We start from the raw sequence: 13,893 nt of genomic DNA on the forward strand, positions 1-13,893 counted from the left end.
AACCTGTTTGTCGCTTATCCATTATGCGATCAATGTTGAAACTGGAAATCGTTTACCATTTCCCGTTAGAACAGATAGATACAAGTAGAGACAAAACTTATTCTTGGGGCGCTGAATTTACTTTTTTTTTTTTTTGCTATCATATTTACCGCTTTTACTCTATGGAGATCAATAATGAAGCCGGAAGTAGAACTAAATTTCTAACAATTCCGGTTTTAGTTGAGTGTTACTGGTGGAAATGGTATCTTTTCTTGAGGTTAAATCGATTTCAAAAAGTCATTTGTCTCCATTACCGTTTTTCTGTACGAGGATAAACGTTGAAACCGGAAGTACTAGTAAATTTTACGAAAACTGAACTAAGGCCGCCCCTGATAGGTAAAATCGGTTTTATAAAAAACGTAAACTGAAAAACTACATTTCGGTTCTCTACAAATCCATTTCGTTTTTTCACCGAAACCAGTTTTAGTTCTCAAAAAAAAAAAAAAAAAGTTCTAATTTTCACAATTTGCTCCAAAATAGTTTTGAGTATAAAATAGTTTTGGATTTCTACTAAACCCAGTCTAATTTTCGCCGAAGCCGGTATCCGTTCATGTTCTTGTAGTAGTCATTTCCGAAGATGTTAACGAAGAAGCAAAACGTTTTTTGATAGAAACCGGAACGGGTTTGGAAACCGAAGCCAGTTCGATAGAAAACGGAACTGGTTTTGTTTTTTTCTAAGAACCGAAAAACTTGTTTCTCTGTCTACCATTAGTTTGCAACGGCTATGTAAATGTGCTAGTTCTCTGTTTTATGATGAAACATACATAGATTGGCCAATTACTTCCGCAAATAATTGTTAGAAACTTTCCAAGAAATATGTAACCTATATGTAGCACAGAAAACTAGCCATTTTCTCTTGTAGCTGTAATAGGGCAATTAATTCCCTATCAGTCCAACTATCAGTTCCCTGCGCTTGGCCCAATATTCTATAATATACATTTAATTCATTTACTTTGGAGAAATTAAGGAAAGGAAACACCGAGATATCTCGATTACCGTGGTTACTGTTGCTACGAAATGTACCACAATAATTGAATTTGCGATAATCGAGATAAATAATGCTTGTAAAAGGGTTTATTATTGCCAAGGATTCTTATTGTCTATGAATATCTATCTATCTATCTATCTATCTATCTATCTATCTATATATATATATATATATATACTAGCAGCGTTCACCCCGCTTCGCTGCGGTCACCCCGGAACGCAATAAACGTTGTTACTTAGATAATTTTTACTTTTTCGCTTTCAAGTGATATGATAAAAACCATAGAAGATTGCATTAAATGTTAACATTATATCGCCTGTCATTTATGTTAACCCGCCCCGCTTCGCTGCGGTCACCCCGGAACGCAATAAACTTTGTTACTTAGATAATTTTTACTTTTTCGCTTTCAAGTGATTGCAGTAAATGTTAACATTATAGCGCCTGTCATTTATGTTAACCCGCCGAGTGACACGGTCATGCGGGTTGCATATAAATACGTTTATTTTTACCTATGATGATCTAACAAAGGATTTGTACGTTATGGACACTTGAATGGTCAATTATCTCAAGACACTGGTAATTAAAAATTAAAGTGATATGATAAAAACCATCTAGGGTCCAAATCCTAATAACCCCCCAAAAATAAAAGAAATTGGTTCAGCCGTATTAGCGTGATGAGGGAACAAAGGATTTGTACGTTCTCTTTATATATATATATATATATATATATATATATATATATATATATATATATATATATATATATATATATATATATACGAGGGTAAAACGGAAATGCGTTACGTAAAAATGAAAGATTATTTAAAAAGAAACAAGATTATACTTTAATCTTATTTATATGACGGAATTTTTCGCTGAATCCGTATGCATACAGACTTCAACGTTTGGCATTATACCAATTAATAACGAAAGTCAATAATTATTAAAGAACTGCAATTAATCGGCCAGACCTGAAGAGAAATCAGTGTCGGCTCGCCTACGCCCGGGCAGACCTAAAGAAATAGTGGAGCTGCCGCGCCTAAGCCCGAGCCGCGAGCCTCGGGCCCAGCCCAGCCCATACACAAGTCATAGGATGTAAGGAGAATTAACTATTTTCATGCACTTTAGGCAAAGGCAGACAGTTACTAGTTAATGGTGAACAGGCGTTGTTAACTAAAAACGAAACGCTACCTGGAGAGTGGAGAGTCGAGGTAAATGTAATTCTTCTGGTTATATAAGAAGTGATCTACATCGCGCCGCAGTAGTAACTCGAATTTGGAGAGAAATAGTTGTAATTTTGGCATTAACTTATAGATGACGAAAATCAAGGCCTTCTTGTATTTTCTCAGTACTATTATATAAGTAGAGTAAGCTTGTATTAAGTACTTATTATACTTTCGAAATATGCTATGCATAGGTATTGGAAGTCTTCCAGAGCGGCTATTTCTGTTCGTCCGTCCATCCATTTGTCTGTCTGTTGACAAGATACCAAAGCAAAAAGGGGAAGAGATATCGAGAAACGGTTTTTTGATATTGAATCAGCGTGCCAATAATATGTTTAATTTCTCCCGTAAACACCGTATTCAAACTGGGAGTGATGAAATGAGTCATTTCCAGTTTCAACGATTTTCGCCGTAGAACAAAAACGCTGATAGATGGCAACAACTGATTTTTTTTCACTCGATTCAGCGTCTTAAGGAAACATAACGTCACCATCCGAACACTAGAAGTGGTTGAAGTCTACTACTACTCCTGGTTTCAATGCTATTTTCCATAGAGCAAAGACAGTAAATGATATCGAAAAGCGAATAGAAATGATAAACATCAGTTACTAGTTCCAGTTTTAAAGTTAACCTCTATAGAGCAAAAATAGTAAGCGATAGCAAATAATGGCTTTTTGATTCGATTCAACGTCCGACGAACAGATTTTACCTTTGATCTTATTCCTTTCTTGCAACCAGAAGTTATAGATGCACTACTTGAAGTTTGAGCATTGAATTCGCATTATTTGAAAATTTACTGTAGTTTCACACTGAAACGAAACTCACTTGTTTTAATACTGTGCATAATCAATTTAAACAGCCAAGCGAGTGTTCGTAAGGTGCAAACAGTGGCGGCGAAACCGGCTTTACCTCCTCCACTTAGAAAGGAGCCCTATAATAATCGAGTTTCAAATCTTGAAAGGGTCTCTAAAGTTCGGGAACCTCGCCCTCTCTCCAGGGTCTGTGGATTCTTTATCGTAACCATTGGGTGGAACTGTACTTCACAACTAGTAAGCCATATCAATCTACCCGCTGCCAAATCCAAAAGTAGATGATGTGTTCCCATGTAACTAGTTCGATTCTCAGTGAGGAAGACAAAATTTTTGTTGTTGACCCAACATTATATGATAATTGGATGTTGCTGTATTTAAGAGATAACAAATTGCTGTCTAGAAAGTAAAACCATATCCGCGCTTGGAAGATATCTGCTGATCACATATCACTAAAGTATATAAGCTCCTTGCTGGCCATAGTCCTTTTGAACTGAGATTTTAGAATTAGGTGAAAAATACAGCTGACATTTCTTGAGCACACTAGCTGCCTGTGAATCCGTTTGAACAATTTGCTTTGAATTGAAAGTCTCTGTGAGAATCTCTGGACTTTGCGTGAATTTACCGTTAAAGAAAATTCATGTGAAATATACAATATTTCACACAGAGACCCATTTACTGTGCGGTTGTGACCTTGCCCTGCACTGTTACACAATACAATATATTCATTGTGGTTTGCATTGTGTATGATTTATGATGGCTCTGAAAAACGAGTTCTTATATGAGATGGAAAATAAAACTAATTTTTGTTGTCAAATCTTCAACAACAATTATTCTAGTTACAGTCAAGGTCTGTACTGGTTTTAAAACCAAGTTCAGTATTACACGCATTGTTTCTTCTCGTATTACAAGTGTAAATACATACAAGACAGGATCTTAAAGTGCAAATAAGCTAGTAGTTTGAATTGGTTGTAAATTAACTATGCTAGATGTGTGCAGTAACATGAATCATTTAAAGCATAAAAAAGACATTTGATACGTTTTAATGCAACGTTGGCATTTTCTTTATTATTATTATTATTATTATTTTAAGTGAGGAACAGTTTCATTATTCAGAATGTTCTACGGACCAATACTCTTCTTCCCTCCGAAAGAAAAATGTTACCATTTCTTAAAGAAAAAAAAAATCTTTTAAACATGTGTTAATACTAGTATAGTTACAGGGGCTCACCCACGGGCTGGGGGGAGGTTCACCGGGTCCGGCTCCTCCGCAAAACTTAATAACTAAACATACATTTGTACACTTTTTTAATAAAACTAAACATATTTAACAGAGAAATTATATATGTAGCAAAAAATTTGATTTTACACTTCATCTGTACTCATTTTTCGTATAAAACAATCTAGTTCTTACATTTTCTCCTGAAAATATGGGTGGAAGTATTTTACAATTACTTATCGGGTATAGAATACTACCCGTTCAATACTACACAGACGTAGTGGCTTGTAGTATTGGTCCCCTTAAAGCTTGGACACCCACAACAAAAATTTTTGGACATGTACCTGTATATTTGTATTTTTTAAAAAAGTATTAATAAACCATAAATTTGCCTTAATTTTATTGCTATTAGAAAAATAAAATACATATTATGATAATTGTTTCTTTCAATAATTGAACATTATCAATAATATTTTCTAGAGTAGAAAAGATACTACATTTCAAAACATGCTAGAACTGGAAGAGAAAGTGAAAGGAGCTAGCTACAAGATTATACAATTTCCAGACTCTACTTAAGATCCTCAACTAGAGTGCCCACAGGTGGGTTTTAGGGCGCAAGTTGCGCTCATAAAATTTCTTTCGAGAGGAGCACAATTTTCCATTGATAATGACACAATATAACTTTCATTATACCATAGCGATACTTTTAAGAACGTCAAAAAAATTGAGTAAAATTTATTAAAATTTAGTTTACAAAGCAAGTTATGTTAGTTTTGTCACAACTAACTTTGGTCCCCTCATCTGTTTTGAGGGGAAGAATGGTAAATCGGGATGGGGAATCGCGCCCAAGCACTTGAAGTGGAGGATGGGCACCCTTGTTGTCAACTAGAGTGTGTGATGTGAAATTCACTTGAATATTAATTTTTCTGTCTTTTCAGGATTGATGTTTAACCTAAGAGGACCAAAAGGGCAGACCTCGAGGACCACAGTTAAACGCAGTTTTAAAATATTTTAAATATACAATCCATAAATCACAAACTGATTGACTGATCACTGTGTCTCGAAATAGAGGTACGTTAGAGAGGCGTGCGTGTGGGGAAGGGGCAAAAAAAAAGTTCCCTCCCTTTATGTGGAAAATTCAGTGTTCCCTTAGTTTGTTTCAATCTTTTCAGCGCCTTTTAGTTTCATGTAGGTAGCCAGTGAGATATCAAAATGTTTCCATTTTAATGGAGTGTCAAAGTAGAGCTTTAATTTGTTACAGTTCGTGCTAATAAATTGTATAAACTTCTACATGCAGGGATACACTTATGCACCAATTATACAAAAAAAAAAAAAAAACATCTATTATATTCTTTTATATAGCATTGCCTTTTATCGTGATTCTAAGGCAGTTGTTCCTTCAACATAGTAATTTGAAGTGAGTAAATATACTTGTGACTAAATGTCACGTGTTTATAAAATAGTCTAAAATAAGAGGATCACTAAAGTAAAGATAGAAAAACATCATTATGTATGTAACCGGCTAAATTATTCTGCATGGAAACGTCCTCTCTGCTGAATAGTCGTCTACTGCAGAATAATTTATGGTATCACGATAGTTTGAACTACTTGCGGCTTAAAAGCAGCAATATCCGCAACAACATGGGACGCCAAAGAAAAGTAAACTTCGGTTGAGCCGGTCGGTTTTATATGGGACACCCAATATCTAGTCTATCTCAGCGCCAATTTAAAATTTGGGTGTTGCGTAATTCATGAATTTTTGTCTCTAATAATATTTACCTTCCCATGCCTTACAAGACATTTTCATGAATAACTAATGTAATACAGATAACTAAAAGTTTGAAATGAAAACTCAGTCCAAAGCATCTAATCAATGGCCGTTCCCCTTCCATTTTTCTTCATTAACAGAATGGGGGGCGCGGTGGCTCAGTGGTAGAGCGTTCACCTCTGGTGCTTGGGGTCCCGGGTTCGATCCCAGCCTCCGCCAAGTGAACTTTGTGGTGAACAAACACCGTGCTCGTGGGTTTTCTCGGGGTTCTCCCGTTTCCTCCCACATTCTTCATTCCACCTTTTCACTCATCTCTCATTATCACCGTCTCCTTTAGCCTAACCGGCATAACCGTGGGACGTAAAACTTACAGATTTCATTTCATTTTTTCATTAACAGAAGTTGTTTTGAAATGTTCGTCACTTCTTACATTCCTGTTTTAGGACTTCTTGACCAGTAGGATGAAATGTAGCAAGATTGTTAATTAACTCCTACGAGGTCCTTGAAAAAATGTTTTAAAACTTAAAACCCGAAGTGAAGGGGTTAAGAAATAAAGAAAATACTATCAGTTTCTTTCATTCACAGGTTTCCTAGATGGATAATATCAGTGTTCCAGAAACGTTATTTGGAAACCTTAACACAAGCCATTTCATTCCCAAAGTAAGTTAAACATGACACAACCTTGAAAGAACAAGTTTTAACTGTTTAATTTTACGCCGTTTATTTTACGAAGTTTGACCGAAGTTTCCAATTTTTTATTCGTAGTGATACAGCTTGGCCTGCTGCAAGTTTATCTTATAATGATTTTCTTTCAAAGCCCAATAAGGACGGATAGGTGTTACATATATTTCTAGTATATTACTGTATTAAGCGTTTCTTTTAATCGGTGACCAGAACCTGGTTAGATTCCTATCATCTTCTTATAAAAAAATATAGGTCAAGGTCAAATTCAATGAAAACTAATATATGTTGCAGTTATCGAGGTTCCTGTCAAAGTTCCAATGACTATAAAGCTCAATAACTTTTAGTTTTCTTTTGCTACAGGCTTTTAAAGTGTACATGATTGATATGCACTCACTTCTTAGTAAGTCATAGGCCTAGAATAATATTTTCACAGCCTGTAGCAAATAAAATAACAATAATATTTATTAATAAAAATAACTTACTGAGTTTGGTATTTACTTTCTGAAAAGGTAATAAAAATCTATCACTCATTTGCACAAGCTGCGAATTGAATTTGGGTGACGCAGAGGACGGAGCCGAAGAGGTGCAAAGTATTAATGGTGGTGAAATTCGGAGTATTTGCTAGTTCAATTATAATGATATAAAAATGAAATATAATATAATATAAATATCTGATTATTGTTATAGAACTTATTAAATCTTACGGCTGAGCTCCCTCGTGGCTAAGTGGTTAGAGTAGGCTCCTTTGGCGTGGGAGATCCGGGTTCGATTTCCCGTGGGAGCCCATGAGATTAGGATCCTACGTTATTCTGTAGATCCACGTTTCCTATCGCCTCGCTGCTGAAAGGGACGCTAAACTAGAAATCAAATGAAAATCAAATATTACGCCTAAGAATCTCGAAGGTTTATCCCCACAGAAACCAAATCTTGCATAAAGTCAGTTCAGTCAGGACAGTTATAATATATTTCCTGAAGATTTCCTCTTTCTATTCTCTTCCTCTTTCCTGAAGATCTCGTTCTTAGTCTACCCAAGGGTTTCTTTCCCTTAAGCTTCTCATTCTATATAGTCAGCGTTGCCAATTAAGGAGGTTTCCTATCAATCTGATGATACAACCTTGAAGTAAAAATTTTAAGACCAGTTTCCAGTCGTTTATTTAACGAAACTTTGTACACTTTTGATTTTTGTTTCATGATGATAGTAGGATAAACTAACTTTTCTATCTAATGGTTAGTAGATTATATTGTTCAACACAAGTGCGCATGATCTGGAATTGAGCATGCAAGTCCACACATCAAAGATAGGAAACAATTCAGCTTAATTATAAGAGTAGCTAATCTACTTAGTATAAAAAATATATGTTTTATGTGTGATTACTACATTTAATTACATTTAAGTTACAAACCGGAATGAAGCGAGAAATAAAAGAGTTTATTTTTTGCTAGGGTACGTGTGACTCTTTATCTAGTAAGACTATACCGGATTGGAACACTGTTCTTGTGTTGTTCCATATATCACTTTAACGAAATACAAACTTACTCAAGTCTTTAAAAGTTACGGATTTGTGTATGCGTAGAAGTGATTTTATTACCAAATATACTATACTCAATAATTATCAAAATACTTAAATCACAAATAAATATCAATGAATTTTTAACAGTGGAGGAAAAATAAGATTACCGTAGTTTAAATATGAATGCACTTATTATTTGTTCGTGACCAACTGACCAGTGAACCTTGACTTCATAACTTAGTAACATTATATATAAGTTTAACGTCTCACTTACTCACTGAGGTTAAGGGAATGATGATGAGATGGACAATAATGATGGAATGATAAAAGTAAGAGAAAACGACAGAATCCCGAGAAAAAAATCCACATGGTGTTCGTCGATCCCGAAACTCACTTGGCGTGAGCTGGGATCGAACCAAGGTGTCCATTCACCAGAAGTTAATTCCCTATCACTGAGCCACTGTGGTCCCAATTCACAAGTATTATAGTATATAGCAGTTTCATACCTTAATTTACCTGATTTGATGTTTCTGTTTTCTTTCACACAGGAATCGTGCACTTTGATTGATATATATGAACATAAATTCACAGAAATTTGCAGAATATACAGAACATAAGTTCACAGCTATATATATATATATATCAATAATATACTGTGGAGTCTGAAAATCTTTACAACACACATGAGAAAGTTTAAAATCATAACATGAGTTGCAGAATATATTTCTGTAAATCAAGCAGTTTCTTCCTTGAAAGTCTTCTAAGTCGTGGTTCTATTACTCGTGAACTGATAATATGATAGTAGAATTGATGAGTGAAGATATTGTACCAAGAAGTCTAACACATGAGAGCTGAGTTCAATACCTAGTGGGAGCTCACGTGGTTTGGATTCCACGCTGCCTGTAGGTCTATAAAAACCTCGGTGTTGAAAGGAACGCTAAATTCTAATAATGAAATGCAATGTAATAAAAAAATCTAACAGATTAGGTATATCTTTATATTTGTTTGTCAAGCGTCAAAATTACTGAACCAAGCCCAATGAAACTGTAGTCTATGTCGTCATTAAAATGTCAAAATAGTTATACGTTTGCTATCGTTCTTAAATTAAAGAGGATTGAGGAGTAACTAATCTATATAATGCAGCAAGATGTGTAAAAACGTAAGATATTTATAATTGAATTAAATTTATAATTATCTACGAAATTCAACTGTTAATTTTGGTCGCAATGTTATTCCAGGCTATTCATATTGAAATTTCATTTGCGTTATTCCCAGGAAAAATACTTTGTTGAAAAACCTCAACAAACAATTTTTTTTTATAATCTAATATTTAGTTATGTATCCCCATGAGACAAGAAATTTCTAATCTCGTCTCGAAAATGAGACGAAGGTTGAAACGAGAAGTATATATTTACATTCGAGAGGAGACAAGAAAGATGACAATTCCGTCCCGTCACAGGATATCCCATTGAAATCAAAGGGAAATTCTGCGGATATTTCCATCGCCCTCAAAGTTCCTACTACAAGCCTGAATGTCTTTCCATAGAGATGACACTATTGTCCTTTGGATATCTCGTGTGTAAAGTAATTAAAAATTGCAATATTTAGTTAGGTTGTCAGAAGTGCTGAAACTTGCTTGTAATGGAATATAGTTCATGACAAGTGAAAGAATGTGGTACTTTGGAATGCTTCCTGTTGGATATTACATTGTAAGAAATAATTTAAAATAAAAGAACCCTAAACGGTTGTTAATACTTGAAATTTGGGGTTAAGTTTCCATTACCGACATAATCAACTTTCGAAGTTATTTTCAGAGGCAACAGCATTGGGTATTTAAAAGTATTACACAGTAGACTATTGTCCTATGAGAGATACTGATACACATAATGGATCTTCTTTTAATACCACTATTGATATCACCTTTACAAGTAGTGATCGAACTTCTAAAGTAGTACAGGAAAGCAACAGGGTGGCATTTAATCAGTGAATTATAAGGTTTCCAAATGAAACTGTTTATAATCAACAGTTCGAACCTATAATACGTACCTAGATATGACACTAAATTGCGATACTCTTCAATATATTTAAATAAATCCTCAAAGCATCATTATAAACCAGTATAAAAATCAGATACACATTTTGTCTATAGGACACTTTTACACATCTACAGGATGCTTATAAAGATATTTCGAAGACTTCAAGAGATTTATTGATGTAAATAAAAGTATCTTACTGATATATCAACAACATTTTAATCTGTCCCATTTGTATACCATAGAGTTATCTATTTACATGTGAAGTAGATTTGGCCTTGGATAGTTATCTTTACATCTATAAGCAAATTATCTAGCACATGTCTTTATGATGTACTACTCGAGTTAAGTTTGAAAAGATTACTTTATTTCCGAATGTTCATTAATTATTTCGTAATTTCGTAGTTAATAATAAACATCTTGGCTGGTGTATTGGTGTATAAATGTTTGTTATTTTTCAGATTTCGTTAAATTGAGCTTTACTGCAAAATTTACTTTATCAATAGTACTTCCAACATAATCACGTAAGACACTATAAGTAAAATGTACTTTCAAGTGAAATAAAATTGCATTGCTGAACATTTGTCAGTTTCCGTGATTGTCTCACTAGTTATTAATGGGGACAATTGCAGGACAATGCCTTCTTCCTACGTATCATAACGGATCCTCAAATATCATATATAACTGAATATTCAATTTATGTTCTTTAAATAGGGTTATTTATTATTATTATTATTATTATTATTATTATTATTATTATTATTATTATTATTATTATTATTATTATTATTATTATTATTATTTGAACCTGCGCTCTTTACACAGCGCACCATTCTCATACGAATGTGAATCTCCTTCCTGCTTCTCACTACATGTGTAGAAGTCCATTTATAGACAAACAAACGACAGGAAGACTCTCAAAGGGAGTAAATTGCTATAGACACACATATAAATGTAGTAGATATTGTAATATAAGGAATGTTGAGGATGAGTTTGTGGCAAACTTGGATAACTGATGGATGACACCAAATGAAATATTTTTTTTTCTTTTTCCATATCCAAGCACGCCTCATTATGGGTCCACAAGCCTTCGAAGTTGCGAGTTTGCAATAGGTTTTGCCATTCAGATTAAAGCAAAGCGCCTGAAGTGTCCATCAACCCGCTATACGTTGCTCCTCTACTGGTTGCCTTTCACAAGGGTATTCAACCTTAACATCATAGTAGCAATATTAAACTAAGAGGGTCAAAACGACGCCGGAATAGAAAAATAAAGACAGTTGTTTGAAAATTTGACTCAGAACAGGCAACCTTCACAACAGCGAAAGCAGCGCGTTTCTAGAATTTGTGGTTTTCGAGATCTCATTGTCGAAAGGATTGTCCATAAACATATAAAGTTTTCTTGACCATAAACATATAAACCAAGCATTTTAATAGGGCTATATATTATTATTATTATTATTATTATTATTATTATTATTATTATTATTATTATTATTATTATTATTATTATTATTATTATTATTGAGTCATACGGATTACTGTGTCTATTGTTCTTAAGAGCTCACTCGTGGTTATATAGTTATCGCACGCGCCTTAGTGCAGGAAACCCTGGTTCGATTCCCAGTGGAAGTTCATATAGTTAGGAGTCGATGTTAGTCTGTAGATCCACGTCTCATATAGCCTTACTGCTGAAAGAGACGTTAAACTCAAATAAAAATAGATAAAATTAAAATGTGTATGAGAGAAAATATTGAATATAAATTTTAAAAAGAACTAGTTAGAACACTGAGAAAAATATATATTGTGAGGGAGGTAATAGAAGGCATGAAGAAAAGTAAAGAAAGGAGAGAATTGATGGTTGTTATTAAAGTAAATAAAACTTGATAATTCTTATGCAAGACAAAGAAATTTCAGGAAAACAGAGTTGCATAAAATTCCCAATTTGGATTGTAATTGATTGGGTAGGAATGGAGTTTAACATGTCTTCTACACATCAAGCTCTGTTGGGGGGCAGCAGGCGGTACTCTATTATAGAGTGCTCACCTCTGGTGCGATAGCCTCTGGTTCGATCATAGTTCACGTGAATTTTTGGTGAACAACATCGTGTCTTGGGTTCTCTCAGGGTTGTATGTTTTTTCCACATTCTCATTCCACAAATCCCTTCATAATATCTTATCTTCATTAATTATCTATCTCCTTTACCCCACAGGAAATAAATATGTGTCATAACTAAAACTAAACTAAAAATCTAAACTAAACTAAAAATCTAAAACTAAACTAAACTAAACTAAAACATATAACTAAAAATCTCATTACATTTCATTTTGAGCTATATGAAATTCGGCTAATACCTAAAGTAAGATTTGAGTCAGAAACCAAACACGGAATCACGTTCTGATAGCTTTCAACTTAATATCACTCTCAATGCTAGCAAATAGCCAGTACGATAATGATAATGATCACTACATAATTTCATCTCTAGCAAGCAGAAACTTGTATGCAATGGCAACAACTTATACTCGACGATTCGGTCAATGACATATTTTAAAATTCCAAAAACATTGTTAAGACTATAACCGAATTCATTTACATGAACAAGTTTACTCAATGCTCGATCGAACCAAATAAACAAGTTATATATATATATATAAGTGTGTGTGTATGTGTGTGTGTGTAAACTAGTTTCTTCGAAAAGTAAGTAAAACTATAAAACTACTATAGAAAAATAAAAATGCTTACCGTCTGACACAAAATTGATTGTTTACCATTGATGACACTCAAAAGAAAATGTTACTCACTATTCACTTCACTACGCAAGAAATCACAAACGGTATAGCCACAGAATAGGGCGTACCCACTCGCAAATACACCACGTTTTTCTCATAACGAAGCGAACCGTATACTTCTTTTATTCTGTAGTGACCTGCTTAGCGTACAGCCACGAGAAGAATGGCGATGGTGAGGCAACCAACAACCCATCCTTCGTCTCAAGTTCTCAACAACTTACTACTACATCTACACTACATTCACCTGTCTTCTCAACAGCAGCAAATGTTAAAATTTAGCGGTGACTTTATATTCGCGTAATCATTGTATTTTAAAATGTAACTAAGCCTACCTGTAGAAGCAATATTTAAAATCTTGATGGCAACCGGATTGCTTCTTGTTTTTATCTTTTGCTTGAAGACTAATGAAGAAAAAAGACCATAAGTAATGTGCCACTAAAACCCGTTCTCTGATTCAGCGTGAGGAAGTTAGAAAAAAATAAAATAAAAGACACAGTTGAACAGCAGCGTGGACAGGAAACAACGAAACAATAGCAAGGTAGGTAAGCGAATAAAAGTTACACGTGAAAGTTTACCTTATCAAAACATTGCACTAAGGTTACGTCACGAGCAAAATCTTTTCGTTGATAACTTTTTCTTTTCTTACAATGAATAAGAGGATAACTATCCTTCTGTTGTGTTCGATATAAGTGACCTGTTTACTTTAAAAAAAAAACAAAGAAAAAACTAAGCGTGTCACTTACTTAACGAAACTGACAAAACAAGTACGCAAATTTCGGTGTCAAAATTTAGCCCATATTAAACTTCATGACATCAAAATTTTCAGTGGGAAC

General features: G+C 34.1%; 1 protein-coding gene across 9 annotated transcripts in view; it reads right to left on the reverse strand.

Moving 5' to 3' along the window:
• The window catches only part of Rbp (RIMS binding protein), a 591,180-nt gene that overhangs the window by 402,890 nt on the left and 174,397 nt on the right, over positions 1-13,893 (reverse strand). Inside the window, exon 1 of one of the 9 annotated variants that reach the window (XM_081768679.1) lies at positions 13,014-13,279. The exons of the other annotated variants lie outside the window; for them this stretch is intronic. The gene's annotated coding sequence lies outside the window, so the exon portion shown is untranslated. Of the gene's footprint in view, positions 1-13,013; positions 13,280-13,893 lie in introns of those variants that run through there. 9 annotated transcript variants of the gene reach the window in all.

Source organism: Thermobia domestica, chromosome 8 (genome assembly GCF_964235325.1).
Source record: "Thermobia domestica chromosome 8, izTheDome1.hap1.1, whole genome shotgun sequence".
NCBI classification, from domain to species: Eukaryota; Metazoa; Arthropoda; class Insecta; order Zygentoma; family Lepismatidae; genus Thermobia; species Thermobia domestica.